Raw genomic sequence first — 13,964 nt, 5'->3', positions numbered from 1 at the left:
GAGATGTGACAGATTTTATTTTCTAAATATGGCTGCAGCAATATTCCTCATCTCAGTGGCTCTTCTCCAATGCAACCTTGCTGTTCCAAGAGATGGAGTTTAATTCCCCTCCCCTTGAATCTGAGCTCAACTTTACATGCTTTAATCAACAGTGTGCAAAAGTGAGGCTGTGTGATCTCCAAGTCTGAGTCATAAAATGTGATGCATCTTCTGCTTTGTTCACAGAAATGTTTGCCTTTGTAAACTGGAGCTACCATGTAAAAAGACCAACTACCCTAAGGCCACCATGCTGTAAAAAAACCAAGGCACATGAAAAGCAAGGACTGGTTGCTTTAGTAGGATACTCATACTGGTAATGAATGAACATTGCTATCTTTCTCTTGTGAATGGACACTGCTTTAGCAAGAGCCTTCTGCTAAATGCCAAAGGCTGTTGTTTATGAATACATTCTATTCATCATTCACTACCTGGTCCTAGAGATATGTTAACTTTCCTCCTTTCTGTTACAATATCGTCTACCGGGACCTTGATCATCTTCACATTCTGTACATCACAGTGTCCCATCGTATTAATGAGAGCATGATAATTGGACTTAACTTTTAGGAAGGAGTAAGTATGCTGGTTGCTGGAGTAAAATAATTCATTCCAGAGGTTGGGAGATAAACCCTATCCATTTCTGAAGCCTGCCACATCAGGGAAGGCTTTAGGGGCCCAAAGGTCTAGGACATCTCATCTAAAAGGATGCACTGCATCTATTACCACCAAGAAAGAGGCACGGCACTTGGTGAGCTACTTTGGATTTTTGAGGCAAAAACTACTACCCTTGCAAATACTACTGTGGGCTGCTTATTAGAAGATTGCTGGTTTTGAAAGGACCTGAGAGAGTATTTAAATAGCCTCTTAAAGATTCAGCATAGCCATCAGCCTAGGGATGACACCTCACATGATTGGGACACTGTTCTCAATGATGTGGCATATATGTTAAAACAATGATCTCTATAGTCATTATGTGTGCCATGTTTCCAATATCTACAATACACAGGAATGGTGGCTAAAGGATCCAAGTAGGGATGGCTCCATGCACTGAACTCCCAGTGACCCATTAGTGAACATTTGTGGTTCTAATCCTCGTAAATTTAGGCTCTTCCTGATCAAAGACCTTGATCTCAGGAAATGTGTGTAGAGAGGGGGACACTTCCAATAAGGATATAGTCATGGTTTCACTGCATTTAAATCATTGACTGCCACTGGATGACCTTGGGATCCTTATGTTGATAGATCAACAGGCAAAATAGGAATTACTAAACTAGTGGGGATACTTGACTATGAATATATTGAGGAGTTGGAGTTGCTGCTATACAAGGGGGGCAGGGAGGAAGATGTCTGGGACTTGGGGGATTCACTGTGGTACCACTTAGTGCTTTTATGCCCGGTGATAACAGTAGAAGGGCAATTGAGGCAACCAGAGCCCGAGAGTAGCAAGGAAGCCAGGCCTCAATTACTTAGAAATAAAGGTCTGGTCATCCCACTGAGTAAGAAACTGAGACTAGTCACTGCTAGCTAGGGGTAAGGGAAATCTAGAAGAGGTGGAAGAGGAGAGAGATGATGGGTTTTGCACATGGCCCTGAGACCAGGTACAGCAGTGAAGACTGTGCCGTGTCCCACTACTTCTGTTATTTTCAGTCTTTTCTTTTTTTGGAGATTGTAGACAGGCATAACCTTGAAAGTCAGTAACACTGTAAACTTGAGGTAGGTATAAGAGGGCCTAATCAGAGCAAGGAGTGTGAATGTGGTGATCACCACTACCATGCAGCTCATGTCCCTGGTCCACCTCTTTGTCCCCCTGCAGCAGTAGCAAACATTTCCATGCACTGGACAGCCTTCTCCCTGGAGTGTCATAACTCTCTGCTTCTCTGCCTGAGGCTCCTCTCAGCCCACACTTAGGATAGCCTGGAAGTAGCGGGATTAATGCCTTCAAAGACAAACGTTAACCACTGAGGTTTCAGAGTCAGGAGACAAATGCTCCAACTCCTCCACTCTTCCACGTTGATTACTTCTGAGACGTTCTACACAGTTTCTCAGAGGACCTCCAGTGGAGGTGAGCCCCATTTGCCCAAGGTGGTAGCTTGTTCATTAATGCACGCATTTTTTTACTTTTCTCTTTTCCTTCTCTTCTTTTGCCCACTCCATCCCACGAGCCCCTGAGATCGTCAAACCATATGCCGCCCAGTCCTTATCTCAAGGTCTGCTCTTTGGGAAGCCTAAACAAAGATGGTAAGTTTTCCTTACAAGTTTGTCTGCCTATATTCATGTGTTATTTCCTACAAAAATAACTTTACGGAGGAGAAATAATAAAATTTTGGTTGATAGGCCTGAGTAATACACATTTGTAGTAATGGTAAAATACGAAGAGCAGTAAAAAGAGTTATTTTCACTAGTTTATAAAGAATGAGAAAACTGAACTTTAAAAAAATGCAGTAATACATACTTGCACTGTAAGAAAAGGAATATTTTAATAACTATAGAAATAGTTGGCAGGGCTATCAACTATCAAGGGATTGTTTTGAAATTGCTACCATTGGCCAACTACTATGATTAATGAAATCAACGTTTTCATGATGCAGGAGAAATAAATGTTATAAGTCAAATTTAATAGATATGTTTTTTTCTTTAAAAGTTGGTGAGCTATTAGGTTACTAAACCCCCTTTATCTTTCACTTTACAGAAGAGTTTTCACATATATGGGTACAATACACACACGTGCACGTGCACGCGTGTGCATGTGCACACACACACGTCTTGATATTTTAAGCATTTTCAAAGTGTAGCTCTACAGACTCCTACATTTTATTTTGGTAATGCATGCAGTATTCCCTCTAGAATAGAATTTACAAAGAAATCCACAATGGGGGCAATTGTAGAGGTGTTCTTCCTTTCTCTCTCGCACATAGTACAAAACCCTCTAGCAGTGATATTGTTAAGCCAAATTTAGAAGGGACTCCATATTCAACAGAGAGGAAGAAAACGTCAGCGCCCTCCTGAGAAAGCCAGTGATCAAAACTCAGGAATAAACAATCTTTGCTCATTTTAAACTATACAAATATTTGTTGAATAAATTCTATTTTATTTGTATCTTATTTTGATGGAATGTTAGTTTCTGAAGCCAAATGATATACAGATTCTTCGGAAAACCCTGCTGAACACTCAAATATACTTGTTGGCATATTTGCCTCCGTATACAGGTTTTGTCGAATCTCTGTCTACCGGGTACGGCTTCTTGTTTCTCCTGAAAACAACTCCCCCACCTTGTAGAGGAAACTGCTCTTTCTCTACTTCAACCGTGCGGTTCTAGTGTGAACTGCTAATTATAGAGCCCTGACTTCTCTGTTCCTGTCATATGGGCAGGAATGTGGTTAATCATCATGTATTATGCACTGGCTTTCGTGATGGCTCCAAGCGGCTATGGAAGCTAAACCAGTTAGCAACCCTCTCCAGGATTTTCAAAGTGGAGCTTGGAGAGAAGGCAGAGCCCTTTCTTTTCTGGTGATGATGCCTGAAACAGCCATGTAACTCCAGCATGTGGAGAAAGCACGTCTGCAAGATGGAGGCCAAGTGGCAGACACAGGTGATACAAAGGGTAGAATCCTTGAGGCCCCCACTGCCCTCTTTGGCCTCCACTGCCTCTGGGGGTTGGCACTCCCTCTTTTCTCTCTATTCTGCGAGCTCTAATATCTTTCTTCTTGCTCCTCTTCCCTGCCCAAGGTAAGTCAAGTGGGGTTTCCAGGATTTACATCCAAGAGCTCTGATGAATGTAATGCATTTACTTTTTGAGCTGTTTTATCAAAGAGCTATAAAATCACTGCTTAATTAGGTAAAGCATTCTATCGCTTTTCCTTTTTGGTCTCTCAGTCATCCATTTTTAAGGAATATATGCTCCCTTACTGGGATTTTTCCCACCTGCTGGGAAACTCAGCTCAACTCCCAGCTCAGATACTGCCTACCTGTGATCCACTGCTGGCCTGCCCATAGATTCCAGAAGCAGGTGGGTACCACCCCTCCGGTGGAGTGGGGAACATACCTCCCTAAATCATAATATCAGGTTACCAAAGATAAGGTGTTCTCAGGAGTACCTAAGCAATCCCTAGGATTACCCTGGCCTTTTTACCTCAATGATAAAAACAAGAGATCTCAATAAATAGCTCTTGTCAACTCAAGGTAGGACTGACCATTCTTAACATCATCCTTTGATCTAATTCTGGAGACCTGCTTCAGTGTTGTTTTTAGGGATTTTGTTTTCTATTTCACTGAGTATTCCTGTTTTTAATCTTTTTAGAGTCACAGCGCGTTGCATGAATGTCAACCATTTTCAGTGTCATTGTCATTCTCTATCTTTGTATGCTCTGGCTGCCCTAACAAAATGCCATAGACCGGGCAGTTTAAACAACAGACATTTATTTCTCACACTTCTGGAAGCTGGGAAGTTCCAAGATCAAGGTGCTGGTAGATTTGGTTCCTGGTGAGAACTTTCTTCCAGCTCTGGCTGGGCCCTCACATAGCCTCTCCTTGGCACATGGACATGGAACTGGGGGGGACTCTCTCTCTCTCTTCCTCTTTTTATAAGGCCACTAATCCCACTGTGAGGACCCTACTCTCATGACCTCATCCAAACGTAATCACCTCCCAAAGGCCCCCAATCTCCAAATACCATCACATCAGGGGTTAGGGCTTCAACATATGAATGGGGGGAGGGGTGGGAATTGTGGTGGGGAGGAGACTGGCACACAACATTTAGTTCATAATGCCCTGATCAAAATTTAATATTATGGAGAGGGAGCATTTGATTGGCTTGGCTTGGGTCACATGGCCACCCTTGGCTGAGAGGTGGGCAGAGCACCTATTTTAATCCCCCAAAACTTTATCCACTGGGAGATGATTCTGCAAGGGAATTCAGATGCCTTTGGTAAAGGGAATGGATGCTAAGCAATCAAATAACCACAAATACACACTGCAGACAACTTCCAGTGTTTTCAACAGAGCTAAGCTGAATGAAATTGGATATCAACTGCCCCCTGAAATATCACATTCACCTCCAATATGTAAATAGATGAGAATGTTTCTCTTGAAATTCCTCTTTCATTTTTTTAAGTAATCTCTACCCCCAATGTGGGACTCGAACTCATGACCCCCAGATAAAGAGTCACATGCTTTCATTTTTCACTTCACTTAGCCTTAGGGTAGATTCCTAGAATTTTCTTTTTTCCTTCTTATTTTTTCTACAGAAAAACAAACAAATATATTTTCTCAAAATTTCAGAAGGAAGCTTTCCTTTAGAACATCAGCTTACTGGATCTATCAATTCTGATGTAGAAAGTTGTATTTTATATGTTTGTTAAGTGAAAACAAGTAATTTGCAGACTAGTACGAAATCTCGTTTTGATAAAATATATTAAAATGCAAGCATAATTGGATACATTTTCTAAAAGTATTCATGGAGATGAACTAAAGTTGTCACAGTGGTGTGGTAGGCAGAAGAATGGCTCTCAAATATGCCCACATTTCAATTCCCAGAGCCCCATGGCAAAAGGAATTTTGCATGCATGACTAAATTAAGTATTTGAGGTGAGAACATCCTGGATTATCCGGGTGGTCCCAATGTAGTCACACACATGTCTTTACAAGTGACAGAGAAAAGCAGAGGAGTGTCACAGTGATGTAATATGAGAAAGACTTGGTCAGCCACCACTGACTCTGACAATGGAAGGTACCCAGGAGCCAAGGAAAGCAGGCAGCCTCTAGGAGCTGGAAAAGGCAAGGAAACTCATTTTCCCCTGGAATCTCCAAAAAGGAACTCAGCCCTGCAGAAGCTTGAGATAACCCATTAAGATCCATATTGGATCTCCAGCCTCTAATAATAAATTTGCGGGGTTCTTTTTTTAGCCACTAAGTTTGTGGTAATTTGTTATAACAGCAATAGGAAGGTGATATGAGTGGTTATTCTTGGGAAGTAGATTTGGGAGGAAAAGGAACTGGGAGGAGACATCAAGGGCCATTAATACTTCTAAAGTGGAAGTTTTTACAAAAATGTATTATTTGTATGCTATACACCAATATATATGTATTTGGTGATACCCTACGAATAGGTTGTTTGCTAACTCATTTTGAGAAGACTGCTGAATTTGCTGAAATCATTAGTTTTTTACGAGGGATAGTTTGCTACTTAACTTTTATAACATTAAAAAAAATAAATCTATAAGAGGCTATATTAGTTAAGAAATGTGTTAAGTTTCATGGGTATGTGTATGTGTGCATATGTAGGTGTGTACGTGTGTGTGTGTGGGGGGGTACACATACACAGCCATTTATTTGTTTGTTTGACCAATGTCAGGATTTTTTTTTCTCTCAGGTAATTTGAAGATCAGAGGTCCAAAGCAAGAAAGCCTGAAGTTAGTTAAAGTCTGCAAGGTTATAAATTTCTCAGTCTCCTTCAAACTCTGTTCTGCCATGTGACAGAGAATATGGCTTTCATTCCCAAGGTCGCCTCATGACCATAAGATGGCTGCAGGCGTTCCAGCCATAACATCTGTATTCTGGGCAAGAAAAAGAAAGACTAGAGTGGGAAAGGGGAGGCAAAAGAGCAATTCCAGCTGAGTCAGCCTTTTTAAGGAACTGAATAGGCAGCAATAATCTAGCCACATGACCACCTCTGTCCACAAGGGAGGCTAGAAAATGTAGATTTTCAGCTGGGCACATTGCCACCCCCAACAAAATCAGGGTTCTCTTAGTGAGGAAGAAGGGGAGAGTTTGATTTTGGGTAAACAACTAGCAGCCTGTGTACAGGCTTCAGTGACAACCAAATTATAAAGCAGGGACCTTTGTAACTATGTCTTTAAAGATAAACATTATACCATAATGAATAGTCCTTAACTGTTCAAGGCAATATAAATAGACATACCATAAACATTTTATAACTGTTCAAAGCTAACCCATTGAAAAAGATCCGCAATAAAAATTTAAAAACTAAACCAATCAGTTCCACTATGAATTGGTTTGTAAGACATCAATTCAGGAAATTTAGTTTTTTTTTTAAAAAAGTACTAGTTTAGATGAACTTCAGAAGGGATATGAACTACCCCCCCTTTGAAATTCTATCCATAATTTATGTGTTTGAGCATTTTTCTGATTAAACATTACATAGATCCTCAAAGGAGTTTATGGCCCCAAGAAAGGTTAATAACCATGGATCTAGGTGTTGAGCCCATTTAAAAGATGCCAAACAACTAACCCAATGGAACTCAGAGCTGAATTGGGGGTTTCGATGTCATACAAATATTCTCAGGCCAATAGAAATGCCTAATGTGAGACACTACCTAATGGAGTTAAGAGAGCTGAGGGACACGGCTGGAGTCCAGAGGCTGGTCAAAGGCAAGCATTAAATAATGAAAGGCAGCAGCTTTCTGGCCTTGGGAGGAGCAGAACAGGCGTGATGCATTAGCAAGTCCCCCAGAGACCAAGCCACAGGGGCTGTCCCTGGAATAAGTGAAATCCTAGAGAGGGCAGTGTTTCATTTTGAGTCTGAGAAGTAAGAAAAGAACAACACAGACCATCTGTTTTGACACATCTACAAACACAGTTATTTGGCATTTAGTATTAAAACTGTTTATCAAGCTCCCAGTGCTGATGGTTAACAAACAGGAGCCTCATGTTCGGTGTTGTACTATTGATATGTGGGGGGGAAGAGAGTTCTAATCCATCAAAGTAATGAATCTACCAGCACAGGTTTAAGAACACTTTAAAGAGACTTGGAAAACAGAATGGAGTAAATGATTATTTGGTCCAAAGGGTCCCCAAAGAAAAAAGAAAGTGGTGTAGTTGCCACCTAATGGTCTTTGTAAATAGGTGGGATTCTATTTGCCAGGGAGAGGGCACCACTTCAAGCCTCTATTCTGGGATGTCGAGCCCTTCCCCTGACCCCTGTCTCTCTTATGGAAAGGACAGACTTCAGAGGTCTCCAAAGTGGGGCATGAACGTGCACCAAATAGTATTCTCAATGCAATCACAGGGGTGTGAGAAGAAAATTTAAAAATCAATTTAAAAATTGATTACCTTAAAAATAAGGGAAATATGCATTACAAATATTCAATAGAAGGATTGACAGAAGCACCAACACTATGAAGTTATGTCAGATGGCCAGGCCTCACTTACCATAGGGGACATTTCTACCCATAGCAGGGGCTTCAGGGCTTGGGGGCATCGACTGTGGCATCCCACTTCTCTTGCTATTCCAGCATCTGGCAACACGTGACCATTTATTTATGCCCGGTTAACTGGATTCATAGATCATAGTAACTAATTTTATGTAAACCAGTCCACACAAAATACACAAATGACTTAAAAAGGATTACAAAAAAAAAAAAAAAAAGTCCTCTAATTGAAGATCTTATAAAGGCAAGCAAAATCAAACAGATAATGGCAGAGCTGACATTTGTGTCCCGAGGACAAGGTTTCTGCAGCCATGTCACCCAGGAAAAACAAGGATGATCTAATTGGATTGAATAAGAAGTTATTCCCACCAAACTAGAAACATCAAGAAGACCTCCAGATATACGAAATGTGTCTGCTATCACACATCTAATTCACTCTACGTGTATCTATTGCGTTTATGTTGTGTCTGTGAAATGCTTTTTTCAACTATGTTGACCATTAAAGCCAGTGACAAAGCAAACTGAACTTAGAAGCAGACCTTCAAATTGCTGTATCACAAAATGTATTAAAAATAGAATTGTTAAGGGGCGTCTGGGTGGCTCAGTCCGTTAAGGGTCCGACTTCGGCTCAGGTCACGATCTCACAGTTGGTGAATTCGAGCCCTACATTGGTCTCTGCTCTGAGAGCACAGAGCCTGCTTGGGATTCTCTCTCTCCCCCTCCCAGTGTGTCCCTCCCCCGTTCTCTCACTCTCTCTCTCTCTTTCTCTCAAAAAAAAACTTCTAAAAAAATAATTTTAAAATAGAATTTTTAAAAGTTTATGCCATGAATAAAAATGAAATATTTTCAAATATTGTTTATTTCAAACTTAGCTCATCCTTTAAAACTATCTAATTTGTATATAATATGTTCACCTAGCCATCCACATATAAAACAAAATATAAATATACATGCTTGGAAGTTGCTACTCAAATTGTTATCTGTGAGTGGCCTGTACAATCAGAAATGTTTAGAAACTATTGCTGAAAATAAAGGACAGTGGGAGTGATTTATTCAAAAACAAACTAGTCCCCATCAATTTGGTAATCCTAGATGACACAATGCTTTAACCCAGTTAAATTATGATCTCTCCTTCCAAACACCCACAGCAATGAAACTTAAAGATGATAACTTCTCCTAATTACATTGACCACTTCCTTCCTGAATTATAATTACTTGAGTAGATGTGTGGTCCTCCTATTGGCTTGAGAGAAAGCTCGCTGGGGACAGGATTAGTGTTGGAGTCATTGTCTGCTTAATTATTTATCCCCCATAGCACTTAACACCTAGGAGCTGCTCAACAAAAATTTACTTGGGAGTTTAGAGAAGTGTCTAACAGGCCTTTAGGACTGATAATCAGCAGTAGTTTCATTATTTGGCAAGTCACTGAGGTAAACCACTGAGCACTGAGTCTTGCCCAGAGTGAGTGCTCTTTCCACAAGAGGTGATTTTTCTCATCCGCTCATCTTATGGGTTAGTGTTTACACAAAAGACTGCTCCTTTCTGCTCAGAAATAAATCAGTAATATGTTCAGCTACTGTTTGTGGCTTGGAGGTGCCTAACTCGTTCTCGTGTGTTTCCATATTAAATGGGTCAGGCACGATGTTCCATGTCCTTCTCAGCTTGACTCTTACATTTTGTTCATAGAAACCAACTTTAATATCACACTTAGCTAATTTATATATAGATATGGATTTTTTAAATAACCTTCCATGGCAGATAACCTCACTATTCAAAATAATCCTAATAGCTCAATCGCCTATAAAATATGCAGTAAGTTCTAATGGACTCCTCGAGAGTAAGAACTAGGTAGAATCCTGCTTTATGTGCTGACATGGGAACGTCTTATTTGACTTTAGCCATGTATCTGATTCAGCCATGTAACTGATTCTCTCTCTCTCTCTTTTTTTTTTTTAATGTCAAAATTATTTTAATATAACCTCTCTGCTTGGAACAAGTACATAGGTTCCCCTTGGTTCCTTGGTAATTTCTCAATTTGTAACCCCATATCTGGTAAAAATTAAAAAATTTCCATCTGCCTCTGTAGGAGAGTCAGTGATTATTTGATAGTAATTTTTTGGCAATTTCTGCCCTACTAAATTATGAAAGATCATGAAAAATTACTAAATTATAAAAAATAAGTGGGACATGAGTGTCACTAAAGAGATAGGTTCTTTTATAACTTCTGTACCAATTTGCCCATGCTTGGTGATGGTGCATAGCAACTTATTTTTGGCTTTCTAAAGAACTGATCACACAGAAGGAAATTGGGCTGTCCTTGTATGAATATAACCCAATTGCCTTCCAGCTATAGGCTTTGAGCTTACAATTGTTTCCCAAAGGCAAGAAATGGGTTGAGCTGAGCCATCCATAACCCTACATTGAGAGTCCCCACCATGACCTCCAGCACAAAGAAGTAAAAAGTCACATGGTTAATGTGAGACCAAAAATCCTCTTCCTAGGCAAGCCAGCTGGTTTCTATAGAGATTCCCCAGCACAGACACAGCCCAGCCTACAGTCTACCCTCTGTGATACACATGTGTCTGTTCATATGGAAATGATACAAGCTTTGGGCATGTCTAGAAGTCATGCAACAAAACAAAAATCTTAATACACACGTTAGGTAGGTATGTGTATATATATGTGTGTGTCTATGTGTGTACATGTTCATATCTCATACATATATATGCCTCACATATATATGCCATGTGTGTGTGTGTGTGTATATATATATATATATATCCCTTCCATGTGCAAATGAGAATAAGAGTATGCTTAAGATCGCCTCTCTTTCTGCAGAAAATGTGATTAGAAAAATGCAAACTACTGTCATTTTCTTTCATTCTTTCCTTTAATTTTTGTCATTTAAGACTTGTAAATTCGATGGACTCTATATTTTTAAAACTAGCTTAATATATGGTACATTTATATTGATTTGCACAAACAAGCTCAGTTTGTCAGCAAATTGTACTTCTATACCCATAGGTAAGTATAGCACTGATGTAAGCACTGAGAGTACATAATATGGAACAGACACTAGCTTATGATCTAGGGGAGACAAGCCATATAAACATGTAATTATCTAAATGTGTACATAAATACAGTTCTTTAATTAAAGAGTGAATGGGGAAGGGGGTATTGGTGGGCTGGTGATGTGTACTTTTTTTCTTCTCTATGCTCTCCTAACATTTTTTCTCCCCATACCTTGGGACTTAAATTATATAATGCATGGGCAGTCGTATGGCTTTTAGATCATATGAGCATAAATAAATAGTCATTAATATAAACACTATTTAAAAACTGCCCAGAGATACCTTTTTACAAAAAGGACCAGGTTTTTCACTCTGCAAAAAGAAAATGGTAGCAAGTATGAACAAATGGAAAAAAAAAATAAAACAGAAATGAGCAAACACTTCTGGACTAAACTCAGTTTACATAAAAAGAACAGAATCAGGGTTAAATATATGGGTATTGTAGGAAAAGAAATACAAATGCAGCCAAACCCCCATCCTCAATCAGGGGAACAGGGTGTGGAATATGATCCCTGTCCTGAGGCTCATTTTTACTTTCTTCTCCATTCATGCCCACTTATGACATGTTGGGGTTTTGCTTTTTCCCCAACAAACACTTTCATATGTGATAAGCACATTTCTAAGCATTTTACACGTATTAACTCATTCAATTCCTGTAATAACCCTATGAGCTAAGCACTATTCGTATCACCCTCTCTTTACAGATGTGGAAACACAGGCACCAAGAGATTAAATTAACTGTCCCAGGCAGCTGAGAGCCAAATCAGCTAGGAAAATTGCACTGTCTCCTTAGCTGGAGGGTGAACTCTGTGCATTTGAGTAGCTGAGGGGGTGTGTGCATGGAGTGAGGAAAGAAAGAAAGGCTTTGAAAGTTATCCTGTCATTTGAGAACATAAAAGAGAAGACAAAAGGAAGGGGAAAGCCCAGATTAGTTGTGGGAAGGCAACAGAAGCAGTGGAAGAACAGGAAGTGGAAGAAAGAGGCTTAGAGAAATCCGCCTTTCTGCCTGCGGGGCTTGGCTCCGTGAGGGTGAGGGACAGCAGATAGCATGGCTCCTGGCTGGAGTGGGTGCAACTGGGTGTCTCTGTTCCCCAGCAACAGCATCTCACTTCCCAGGTTGTCCCGGGCTGCCTCTGCAGCAATTCCACTAGAGCTGCCTTTCACCCAGCTAGGAAGTGCTGATTCCTTACTTAAGCAAAGGAGCCACCGGAATAAAAGTGTGCAACCAGAGGTAAGATTAAACTCTGGGCCCCCAAGGGAAAATTTCAGAAGGTGCCCTTTACCGTGTGTAAATTGGAAACAGCTTTCTCTCTTGGGTAAGATGACTGCCTCGGGAGGTGGAAATACATATGGAATTTTGGGAACACTTGGATTTCTCTGATGAGTTCTCTTAAAACACTAATGTCTAACAGGAGTGGTCCAAACAGCACATCGAGTAACTTGTGTTTTTTTTTCTGTGACCTTGGATCTTAACTTTGATTCTTCTCTCAAGTGACAGGAGAATGGAATGAGATGGTCAGCACTTGACATCTACAGGGAAATGTCCCACTAAAGAACTTGATATCAGCAATGAAGGAAAATGAGATTGTCCTCCGTGAGCTGAACAACAAAATTGATACATATTGTATGGAGCAGAGATGTGCAAAGTCATCATGATGAACATAGTAATCTGATTGAAGGTATAAACAGAGCTAAAGGACTAGTGGTCAATCTGAAGCAGGCTTATATACTATGGGAGAAGGAAAAGGAGAGAGGAGAGAAAGCAAATCTGTGTACTCCATCCACATTTTGGGTCTGCTAAGCACTGAGCTAAGGACAGTGAACAAATCCCACTTACCCTACCTTCATGGAGTTCTAAGCCAAACTCACAGAGTCATCTAAGAACAACTCAGGGGGAAAAAGCAACTTGGTCAAGGGCATCCAGTATTCCAGGCCAAAGGCAATGTAGCTCCTTTGTGGCCATTCATGTTATTTCCCTTTCCATCTTCCCATCTCAGGCTCATAGATGAGGAACTTCTCCCACCCAACTTGCAGACAATAATGTAGAGAAGAGTTGCAATCTTTCCCTCCTTTCCCTCCCCCTTTTACTCTTTTGTCCCCAAAGGAGGAGGAACTAATCAGACTCAGGACTGCCTGTCAACTGCTGGACCTCCTGTTTCAAGAGATGAGCCATGGAGTCAGGGGCGCTGCTCATGCATGGCATGCTCTTTTGCTTTCTTTGATCAGCCCGTCCAGCACTGGAGTTCTTGAGCCTCACATCTTCAGTAGGCTGCCTTTTGCCTTCTCTCTGTCCACCCCACCATGAGAGTCGCCCTGCCCATCTTCAGTTTGGGGGGAGTTGTCAAAGATCAGCACATTGGCTTCAAGCCCAAGTTGAAGTCTTTTGCTCAGGGCATGGGAGCTTCAGGAGCACAGACTACTACTTTGATCCCTAAACAGTTCCTTGGGTGTGTTCTCCTTCTCACTGAGAACCTCACCTGGGTAAAGGTTAATGATTGACAAACCTCATCTCCAGCCTTCGTCTCCAAAGGCTTCAGGTCTTCCTGACCTGATAACATTAAACCCGGCTCACCACCTTTCATCCCATTCTCTAATGCCTTGTCTACCAAGCAGATTTCTAATGGGTTTTGAGCTCCCATGGGCTGCTCGTGCTTACCTCCAGTGGTCCAGGATGTGTCATAGTTATTCCCAC

The sequence above is a fragment of the Lynx rufus genome, unplaced genomic scaffold, assembly GCF_022079265.1.
Source record: "Lynx rufus isolate CCGP_SWC_20201006 ecotype Redwood Valley unplaced genomic scaffold, mLynRuf1.p SCAF_3, whole genome shotgun sequence".
Taxonomy (NCBI): Eukaryota; Metazoa; Chordata; class Mammalia; order Carnivora; family Felidae; genus Lynx; species Lynx rufus.
Note: the sequence above shows the minus strand (reverse complement) of the source record.